Source organism: Thermobia domestica, chromosome 9 (genome assembly GCF_964235325.1).
Source record: "Thermobia domestica chromosome 9, izTheDome1.hap1.1, whole genome shotgun sequence".
Lineage (NCBI taxonomy): Eukaryota > Metazoa > Arthropoda > Insecta > Zygentoma > Lepismatidae > Thermobia > Thermobia domestica.
Genome location: NC_137462.1, coordinates 19,355,815 through 19,365,818, shown reverse-complemented (window position 1 = coordinate 19,365,818; position 10,004 = coordinate 19,355,815).

Genomic DNA, 10,004 nt, shown 5'->3' with positions numbered 1-10,004 from the left:
GCTTTTACTAACTTCTCCCAAGTGTTGTGCCGTGCTTAGCAACTCACCTCATCCTTCATACCCATTATAATTCAGTGTTTCTATTTATATTTGTCATTATACTTTATTCACTCAGAACCTGTCTTTCCCATCTCTAAGCCTGTTCGTCATTTTCTCTTTCTCCATACTTTGCTATTACTGATGTTTTGTTATAATTCATATTATTATTATTTAATGTCAGATTAATATGTCATATGTTATACCTTCAACCCACCTTCCAGAATGATTATGATCACAAAGATCATAATGTCTCTATGGCATACAGAATAATAAAGAATAAATAAATAAATAAGAAATAACTTAACCCCACTTAGACCATCCACATTTCCCATTCCCCTCAGTCCTTCACTTCCTTTCCTAGAAGAGGGTGTACCCCTCTAAGAGGTGGCTAGCTGTTAGCTAGCCTTAAAAAAAACAGTTTACAGTGTTGATAGGACTATTTTTTTATAAATCAAATTTTTTGAGAAACAAATATGGGAGAGTTATACCATTGCTTCAAATAATTTAAGGTTAATAGTGGTTTAGTAGAATAGTTGAAGGATATAAGGAACCCTTTTTACATATGAACATTTCTACATCTACGAATGCATGGCATATATAGTCAGATAGTACCAAGATAAACAAAACAGGACAAAGCACGCACATGGGCATTCCTTGTTTTTTCCCCCCTTTCCCTTCAGTTATAAATCAGTGATGTCAACTTGTGGCGCTGGAGGTAATTAGACTTACTGGAGGCAAAAATGTCGTATGTAACATTCAGTCGTTTGTATTTACTGTATAAATGTTTCCTAGATGAAACGGAGAAACTCACTTGTAGTCTAGATTGTTTCAAACACCAAATTAGTTTAGTGCTCGGAGCAAATAAATGTGATATGAACATGATTATTACAATATTTCATGGCAAAAGTGTAGAAAGCGACAACTTGAAGTTGGTTCTGAGTCGCTTGAAACAATTTTGATGTAATGATATCAATGATTTCCAGTATTTATTGCACTTTTATTTACCTAAGAACAAATACTTTTTCCTTACAGCAATTTTGCTATCTCAAAAATATACATAAGAGGCTCTCAGCCTCACTTCTGAAGTAAACGGTAATATTGTTATAGCTACTTACTGCTGTTTTACTTGCAATAACAGTGTATAACGTCATATAATACATTTTAATGTTTCATATTTCGGTGCAGAAACTCTTCGGCGAAAACTTGCGAGCTGCACGAGCGTCCAGTGCTAGCAATCATTTTCAACAGTTGAATTCACCAAATCGGAATGTTTCCTTGTTAAGGAAACAGTGTTTCGTAACTTTAAAATAGTGAGATTGTTGCTAATTGAATTAATGATTATAGGATATTGCTTATTGTTTATCCCCGATAGAAAGACAATCGGGGATAAATGGGGAGACAATCGAAGATGCTACTCTAGATGCATCTTGATTATTATTGAACAAGTTACATAGAGAAGCTTACAAAATAATAAATACAGAAATTATAAATTTTAACAATTTACGCCTGTCATGCAAGAAGATCTCCATGCACGATCTTCTTATGTATTGGTTCTTAGCATAATTGATAATGTATTTACAGGAAAGTTTATTGGTATAGGCTGAGGTCCATTAATGACTGCTGTTTTACTTGCAAAAACAGTGTATAACGTCATATAATACATTTTAATGTTTCATATTTCGGTGCAGAAATTCTTCGGCGAAAACTTGCGAGTTGCACGAGCGTCCACTTTACACTACCCCAGAGCGCCTATTACGAAAAAAATACTGTGTTGTGAGGGAGCAAGGGGGAGCTAAGAGGTTCTACGCTTGGCGTTTAATACATTTTTCCCAGTAGACTGAAAGTGGCCATTGTATTTTAGTCCATGCAAGAGGAAATCAATGGTAAGGTTTGAAGCAACTTTTAGAAAGATTTCACAATGATTGTTTGTTTTCTCTTTACCTTATGGTTTCACATATCAATTATCTAACATCATTTCACTAAATAGTAAGCTAAAATCAATAATTTCGTTTTCATTTATAATAAATTTAATAATTTCAAAACTTGTCAACAAAATGGAAACAGAAATTCCCTTATGGAACTTGTCTGAATTAAATAGTCGGTGTTATTTTAATGGTTTCAGGGAGAGTGGTAAAATTATTGCAAATATGCGTCCTTTTCAACAATACGTGGGGGAAAGCAAATTTTTGTTTACTTATATAACCTTAGCATAACGTTTCTGCGAGTTGAATTAAAATCCTAAACAACAAGATATTCGCAGACAGTGCATGCAACGGCATTCTTTGCGTAAATATAAACCTAGTGATAGGCCTAGTAATTGTTGTGGGGCAGAAAAAAAAACTTATAATCAGGTTTGTAAGAACTATTGCTGTAGCTTATTGCTCAGTTTTGCAGATTCTTCGTTTTTGTTTTCTGCCGGAACATCCAATGACGGAAATCAACTAATGACGCAGGCTCCAGACTGGTTTTAGTATCGATAATTGATAATAGTTTGATAGATAAACATTAATATTATTAATGTTTCTACTAGAGACAAATGTTGCAGAACTGCCTTCCTACACAAAATATTTCCCGGAAAGTAACTTGCGGTGCTTTCCGGCTTAAATAAGCTTCCAGAGTAGCACAAGTATGTTTCGTAAACGTTGATTTCTAGTTGGCAATCTTTAATCTACATTGATCAACAAGAAAATAATATGTTGGCAAGATAAACTAAAATCGAGGATTATTTCTGTAAATGCAGTTTCTTTCTGAATTTTTACACACTTTGTTATTCTTTTTACGGTATTTATTTACTGAGAAGGGCACAAATAGAGAAAATTTAATTGAATCGTTCAGTGGAAAAACACTACTAGTTCACAAAATACATTTTGAGATATTTGAAGAAAGAACTTTCATTTGTTAATGCCACAAATGTAAGTCGACATTAGAGCATTCTCCTATAACGTGCGATGTCTTGAAAATTGTACTGTTCTTCATTACAGCTTGTAGTTCTACATCTTTAGTGTTATTTACCTTCAAAATGGCTTTTACCTTTAACTCAAAATGCTTATTTTGGACTCACAATGTTTTCCCACTCGCCGAATCAATTTTAACGTTGAGTTATTCCAAACAATTTTTTTTTATTTGGAGATGTAGAACCAGAGTTCTAAAAACACTAATTCACATGAATAAACACATAATACTTATTAATGGGCATAGAAAAAGTATACATTAGGGGTCTATCTTGCGTGCAAGATAGCCCCTTAAATATTATCCAGTTTTTCTCGAAAATTATCACGGTAAAAACAAAACTTTTTTCGGTACAAACGGTACAAACGATTTACTTTCGAATGGTGTATTTCAATTTTTTGTTCTATGATACGGCGGAGGAGCAATCTTGGCGACAAAGTAGCCTCCCGCCCCAAATATCATCCCCTGCTTCTCGAGAACTATCAGGGTACAAACCAAACTTTTTTCGGTACAAACGGTACAAACGATTTGCTTTCGAATGGTGTATTTCAATTTTTTGTGCTTTGATACGGGGAACTATCTTGGCGCCAAGATAGCCCCCGCCCTAAATATGATCCCCTGTTTCTTGAAAACTGTCAGAGTACAAACAGAACTTTTTTCGGTGCAAACGGTACAAACAACTTGCTTTCGAATGGTGTATTTCGATTTTTTATGGTGTGATACGGAGGGCTATCTTGGCGTCAAGATAGCCCCCCAGTTGACCTCTCAAGTAACCCTATAAGGAAAATGGTACAAACGAAAATATTTTCGGTACAAACGGTACACACGTAGTACATACAAATGACCTAGTCACTGTTTCAATTTTCTAAAGTGGGGTGGGGGACTGTTTTGCCATACGTCATTTTTCCTGTGTACAACTGGATAAAAGTCATGGTAAAATATGAACAATCACTAAAAGTGTGTTCTAAACATCCTTTTACTTACTTGGAAAGGTGCACAACAATATGCCGGTTTCACGCATAGAAAATCACGTAGGATTTCAAATCATTTTTTAAGGATGTCTTTATGTGTGCATATAGTTTATGTTTCTCCACTAATATCTCCGAAAATTCTGATTTCAGAGCAGCTTTTTGCATTAGGTAACACTGTTCAGCATACGGAATGGTGAAAGAATCTTTAAAAATTCAGTAAATATAATATATAAAATATTTCTATTGTTGACAAGTTATTAGGAATGATTATTTTATACACTAAGGCTAAACGATCACTACATTAGGGACACTTATCTAATAGCGTGTTTGTTCACCTTTCTGGGTAATCAAAGCATTCAAACGCTCATGAATAGATTCCTCAAGATATACTCGTTGTGTTCTGCAGGTTCAGTGCAAGCCATCAAAGCTGCAGCAGTTCCTGCAAGTGGTGCACATTTGGACGATGTGCAGCACACTGCACAAAACATCACAGAATGTTCCATACATGCATAATAGGGTTAAGTCTGGCAATTTTGGATGTCGGGGTAGTATTGAAAACTCATTTTTATGTTCCTCCAACCATTATGTAATAAACGCAGCCTCATGACACCTTCCGTTCTACTGCTAGAATATGGCACTATTCTCTTGGACTTGGAGGTATGGGTTGCAATATCTTTGCGCCATGAAATGTTTAATCGAGTAAGAAATACCTGTGAGTCGCTTCCCAGACTTAAACAAACAGCACCGCCACCGTCCTATTGAATTACCATGCTGCAACCCGGAGACGCATACTCATGCTGTTTCCAACAATCTCATCGACATGGTTCCGTGAAAAGCGGGACTTACCACTGCAGATAACCTTCTTTCATTGATCCAGAGTCCAATGATCCCTTTGCTTTTGTCCATGTCAGCCGTATGTTATTTCTGTGTTGTTGTAATAGTGTTTTCTACGGCTATGATACCCTAACCGATGTAAGGTATGTCACGTGGTCGAGACGAGAGACGAAAATTTTGAGTTAGCCTTGTCCCGTCTCGAATGTAAAATGTTAATTCTCATGTTATTTTATTTATTTTAGAAACGAGATGAGAAATTCCTCTTCTCGTGAGCAACATTAAACCAAACCGAAATATTCTTAACAAATGTTACGTTTCTGCTTGTAATGGTATGACCTGACCGATAATTAGCTCCTAGCTTTTAATCTTCTACGAGATAATAATAATTATTATTAGCTTATTATTATTCCTGATGATTTTATAGTTCAAGTATTGAAACATCCGAGTATTCAATTATCTGAATGTAATAAAACGTATGTCATCGCCGATCAATCGCCATCAAAAATCCTAAAGAAAAAAAAATACAACGTGCATTCGCACAAGCACCTTGACCACTGAACCGCAATCACTACGCGTTAAACGATTCGTCTTTAGTCTGGTTATGTTAGGTTTCTTTGTCTCCGCTTGCAAACTTGTATGTTATATTTCTTCGATTCAAACTGTCTTTCGTATTTCTTTTATGATGTCGGCAAAGTTTACATTAATAACTTGAGTTGTTCTTAAACCGTTGGTTCACATGTTTGTTTTTTTTCCACACGAAACTACAAATATGACAGATTGAATTCTCATACTCTCCATTTCTTTCAAAGCAGTCGCCATTACCTGGTCAAAGACCTATTTCCGCCACGATTCATATTAACCGAAATAAATTCATTTTTCGGAAGCGGAACTTTCACTTTCCGGATTTCGGAAAATTATGGAATTCAGTTAAACTCCGGAATTCAGAAGAATTGCGGAAGTCGGGAAGAATCCGGAATTTAGAAAATTCCGGAATTGAGAAAAACTCCGGATTTCGAAAAAAATTCTTAACGAAATCAGAAATTTCTAAATTCCGGATTTTTCCGAATTCCGGAATTTGACCGGTTTTACTTTCGGGAGTCCGGAAAGTAATAATTCCGGAATTGGGTATCCCTAGTTTATACACAACCTCTCAGAACACTAAGCTAGTAGCTGTCTACAAACTGTTCTGAAATATGCTACTGCGCATGCCTCGTAGATAAATATTTCTGATGCCAATAGTTTCCGTTTTGTCCAAGGCATGTTCTTTTTCTTATTCCCAGTATGGCCCTTTTATTACATTATATGAAGAGCATGTAGGTCTAAATACCTCATGTATTACATAGAATGTCGGTTTAACTCTTCCAGCAAAGAAGAAACATGTGATCATAGTATACAACCCACAGAAGTGATAGCTGGTAATACAGTGGTCGTAATCCCTAACGACACAGGGAGTGAACGCTGTCCTCTCCGCTGGTCTAGTGGCTAACACGTGCGTCTTTGGTGTGTGGTTTCCCGGGTTCGATTCCCGGCGGGAGAGCATTTATGATTTTATTAATTAAACGAGTGAAGCAAGTAAAATTAGCAATAAGTAAGTTACTGAAACAAGTTCGGTGAGTCAGTGAAAAAAAAAGTGGACAAAACACTGGCGTTTCGCGCCGTCCATGCGAGTTCGAATCTATCTCGGCTTGTTTTTTTTTTATCCATTTGAGAGAAAGTATTATTTCTTTTCCTACAGGTAGTCACTCTTTTCGTATTTTTCGCCGTCCTTCACAGCTAAAGTAACTGGCTATTCTTATCCTTTCTACGAATGATGGATCTTCTCTTTGGTTTCATGTCAAACATGCACACGTAATGAAAAGACGCTGTTGATAATAATAATAATAATAATAATAATAATAATAATAATAATAATAATAATAATAATAATAATAATAATAATAATAATAATAATAATGAAATATTACTAGCTAACTCGTGTGTGTATTTCGAGAATATAATTTTATATTATTATGTGGAAATAAGTAAGGCTGGCTGGCGCCTCCCCCTAATTTTTTCGATGCGCCTTATGGTCCACGGTGTCCAACGTTGGTCCCATCCCACTATCACCTCCTGTTCTCTCGATATAAGTTATCGACATTTTGCCTAAAGAGGGCTCTGCCGTGGCCCCATGACTCCCCATGACAATGACTCTTCGTTCATTTTGCATTGAAATCGCTTATTTTTCTGAGTACTATGAGTGCATACTGTCCAACGTTGCTCCCATCACTCTACAATTTCCCGTTCTATCGATATAAATTGCTAATATTTTGTTTGTAAGGGAGATATGGCATTACAATCATTACGTTTGAAGAAGATATTGCCTTGCCACAAAAAATACCTATTATTATTATTATTATTATTATTATTATTATTATTATTATTATTATTATTATTATTATTATTATTATTATTATTATTATTATTATTATTATTATCACGATAGATATACACGCAACAGCCAAATTCTGGAAGATTTAGAGCTACCCCCTGTTAGGGAAGTTCTCCGGCATCTTCATCATAAGTTCTGGCATACTTTACCAAGACATGTTAATCCAGCTATAGCCACCATCGGCACCGAATGCGCTGTACGGAATGTTTATCGCACGCCACGTATATAACATCTTTCCATAGCTCGTAATTACATCATCAGCTACTCTGCGACAGTTGCAGATGTAGACTTCCAGACATAATAAAACAATAGTATTACCCAACAAGCCACCTGCCCATCTATATATATTCTTTATGCCATCTTACTCATGGAGTCAGGGGCTTCGGCCCGATACTCTTCACACAACTTCAGCATTACCGTGACCGTGACCGTGACCGTGACCGTGTTTACAGCACTTTCACATTTGCGGATGATACTGCACTGCTGGCTTGTTGCAAAACTATGCACCAAATCAACATTTCTCTGCAGAAAGCTATAGATGCTTTTAGCAACTGGTGCAATCGATGGAAGTTAAAATTGAATTGTACCAAAACACAAGCCCTAGTAATACTTCCAAACAAGAGACGCAGTCGAGTACGCCGCAATCCATCCTTACTCGCTATTAACGTAGAAGGTGTACCCATCCACCCCAGCACTACTGTTAAATACCTGGGGGTAGTCTTTGATGCCAAATTATCTTGGAAACCTCACCTTCTAACTATTAAGGAGAAAGCACAAAACCGTTTAAATCTATTGAAACGCCTGGTTGGTACTACCTGGGGCCTGCACGCGAATACCGTCCTAAACACTTACAAGGTCTTCCTTCGCCCATGTCTCACTCATGGTCACACCGCCTGGGTTAGTGCGAATGACGATTTCTACGAGCGCCTACGTATTATAGAACGCCACGCTTTGAGACTTGCATTTCGAATAAGCTTGCCTAGTCCCACGTCTCTTATACGAAAGAATCACATTTCCGCACATCACACGCCATCTGGAAGATCTTCGCTCCCGCTACATAGATAAGAAATGGAGAACCCAGCACCATACGCTTATGGACACTATATATCTTGATAGTAGCTTTTCCACCTCGCCTAATTATTACTATCCTCCACTGCGGCATCTACTCTCCATCTATGGCAAGAAGCATCCGGAACACCCTGACCATCATTTCTTCACTACCTATCATCCATCAGAATTCAATCCGCACATACACCCATCGCTTGCACAGTGAGTTTCCTTCTAACAAGGGGTTCCCCCATGTCTGCCATCAGTGTTGAGTAGCCCCAACACAGAAGATAAGCTCATTTGTGAATACTAACACTTCCCTGTATACTGTGACGTCCATGCACTTCATCTCATCATTCGCTCAGCCTTTCAAATAAGCATACCTTTAATTATTTCAATACTCCTTATGTCTAACCAAACATTGACCGCTGTCTGTCTTAAGCACTTACATCTCAACCTTCCCCATCCATATCTGTGTTTCTTGTTTTGTATCACATGTTTCACTACAACAATAATAATTCACCTCTGTATGAATAAAGTGACTTTCTTTATTATTGTTGTAGCCGAATCTCATAGACCATATATGTATATCAATCATAACTAATGTTTACCATATATATCACTCCCGAAGAGACGAAGTTATCGTCTGCGGTTTAACAGTTGTAAAAAAAAATAAATAAAAAAAAACCGGTTTACAGTGTTGATAGGAATATTTCTTTATAAAGCTAATTTTTTGAGAAGCAAATATGGGTGAATTATACCCTTGCTTCAAATAATTGATGGTTAATAGTGATTTAGCAGAATAGTTGAAGGATATAAGGAACCCTTTTCACATATGAACATTTCTACATCTACGAATGCATGACATATACAGTCAGATAGTACCAAGATTAACAGAACAGGACAAAGCACGCACATGGGCATTCCTTGTTTTGTCCCCTTTCCCTTCAGTTGTAAATCAGTGATGTCAACTTGTGGCGCTGGAGGTAATTAGACTTACTGGAGGCAAAAATGTCGTATGTAACATTCAGTCGTTTGTATTTACTGTATAAATGTTTCCTAGATGAAACGGAGAAACTCACTTGTAGTCTAGATTGTTTCAAACACCAAATTAGTTTAGTGCTCGGAGCAAATAAATGTGATATGAACATGATTATTACAATATTTCATGGCAAAAGTGTAGAAAGCGACAACTTGAAGTTGGTTCTGAGTCGCTTGAAACAATTTTGATGTAATGATATCAATGATTTCCAGTATTTATTGCACTTTTATTTATCTAAGAACAAATACTTTTTCCTTACAGCAATTTTGCTATCTTAAAAATATACATAAGAGGCTCTCAGCCTCACTTCTGAAGTAAACGGTAATATTGTTATAGCTACTTACTGCTGTTTTACTTGCAACAACAGTGTATAACGTCATATAATACATTTTAATGTTTCATATTTCGGTGCAGAAATTCTTCGGCGAAAACTTGCGAGCTGCACGAGCGTCCACTTTACACTACCCCAGAGCGCCTATTACGAAAAAAATACTGTGTTGTGAGGGAGCAAGGGGGAGCTAAGAGGTTCTACGCTTGGCGTTTAATACATTTTTCCCAGTAGACTGAAAGTGGCCATTGTATTTTAGTCCATGCAAGAGGAAAACAATGGTAAGGTTTGAAGCAACTTTTAGAAAGATATCACAATGATTGTTTGTTTTCTCTTTACCTTATGGTTTCACATATCAATTATCTT